Source organism: Sciurus vulgaris, assembly GCF_902686455.1.
Source record: "Sciurus vulgaris genome assembly, chromosome: 19".
Classification (NCBI taxonomy): domain Eukaryota; kingdom Metazoa; phylum Chordata; class Mammalia; order Rodentia; family Sciuridae; genus Sciurus; species Sciurus vulgaris.
Window position 1 is genome coordinate 5,441,537 of NC_136480.1, and position 2,087 is coordinate 5,443,623.

Genomic DNA, 2,087 nt, shown 5'->3' on the forward strand with positions numbered 1-2,087 from the left:
GGCTGGTCGCTGGGGTGCGGCAGGGGCTGCCTCTCGGGGGCGTGGGAGGGAGGGGAGGCTGGGGAACGAGCTTCCTGCCTCCCCGCCTGCGTCTCCAGGGCTTCAGCCGATGGCCACAACCCAGGGCCCGCCCAGCAGGGCTCAGGGATGCTCACAGGTGCTTCTGGAATCTTCCCTCTGCCTGGGGGGCTTGGGCTGTGCTTCATTCAGATCAGGGAAGAGAAGACCCGTGCAGAGGAATGAGGGGCCCGGGTCTGATGGGGACATTCTAGCTTCCTTTTTATTTATTTCTTTGGTACCTGGGGCTGAACCTAGGGGTGCTTCACCACTGAGCCACGTCCCAGGCTTTTTTAAATATTTTATTTAGAGACGGGGTCTCACTGAGTTGCTCAGGGCCTGGCTAAGTGGCGGAGGCTGGCCTCCACCTTGCGATCCTCCTGCCTCAGCCTCCCCAGCCGCTGGGATGACAGGCCTGCACCACCTCGCGGGCCATGGGTTTTATTTTCTATTTTCCCTTCTTGGCGGTGCTGGGGATGGAAGCCAGGGCCTCACGCCTGCTAGGCGAGGGCTCTACCACTGAGCTGCCCCCCTATACCCTCACCTTCCTCATGAAGCCCACAGAGATTTGCTCCCTGAAGGAAGACTCCAGATGATGAGAGATCTTTCTGGCCTTCACTGAATCCGCCAGCAGGCCCGACCTGCTTGCTTCACCTCTGCATGACCGAGACCCACAAGCACACGGGCCTGAAGACTGGGCCAGGAGACCAGAAGGTTCCCAGAGTTCCTTCAGCCAGTGCTTGTTGCAAGACCCCTAGAATGTGGAGTCCCACTTCTTCAGGTGGTTCCTGGGGAGCAGCCTGCCCCCCACAGAGCAGGGCTGACCTCCGTGACCCATTGGCTGTTGCACAAAGAATGAGGTTAAGTCACCCACGCATCTGCCCCTGCTCTCTGGGACTGCTGCCTCCGGGGGCAGCAGCCTCTCCAGGGGGACTGGATCCTCTTCCCAACAGCCAGCTGGCTGACCTGGTGAGTGAGCCACCTGGACAGGAGGCTGAGGCAGGAGGATCGCAAGGTGGAGGCCAGCCTTAGCCACTCAGCGAGGTTCTAAGAAACTCAGTCTTTAAATAAGAGACCCTGTCTTCAAATAAAATATTAAAAAGTCTGGGGATGTGGCTCGGGGTTAAAGCCCCTGGGTTCAATCCCTGGTACAAAAAAAAAAAAAAAAGAAAAGAAAGAAAAAAAGAAAAGGAAGCCATTATTTAGCCTGGCTAGGCTAATGGTCTCAGCCCTCGGGGGCCATTATGAATGGGGCCCCAGATCCACATGTGACTTCTTTCTACCCCAGGGGTAGCTTGGGGTGCGACATATAGGTCACAGGGTGGATGCCGGATCTCCAAGATGCTGAACAGGAGAGTCCTGAGCCACACCCGGTCGCAAGCCTCAGTTTGCTTTCTTGTAATGTGGGGACAATCATGATCTTATCCAGAGGCGAATGGAACAGCATTCAGCGCGTGTGAGATTTAAGGATCCAGCTGGGCGTCACCGTACAGGCCTGTCGTCCCTGCGATGGGAGGCCGAGACAGGAGGACCATGAATTTGAGGCCAGCCTCAGCAACTTAGCGAGGCCCCAAGCACTTCAGCCAGACCCTGTCTGTCAATAAAAAGTTAAAAGGGCTGGGGATGTGGCTCAGTGGTGAAGCGTCCCTGGGTTCCGTCCCCAGTACCAAAAAAAGAAAAGAAGAGAACACCGATTGAGGCTCCGTGGGAGTGGACACTGTCTTGTTTCCATTTGACGGATGGAGAGACTGAGGCTCAAAGCGCTGACTGAGGTCACAGAGCCAGGCCCGTGACCTTGTGAGGCCTTGCACAGAGACCCTGGGAGCCCAGAAAGACACAGCCTGGCTCTCGGGAATACTCAGGGCCTCCCTCCTCCACCGGCCAGAGGCCTCCCAGACTCAGGGCCTCTGGTGAACGGGAGGAGGTGGCGGGGACCCGTGTGCAGACTGGCCTCCGTGTCCAGGGTCAGCCGTGTGACAGATTAGTGGGTCCTGCGAGCGGCACGGGGAGAGATTGCCAGGGATTTTGCT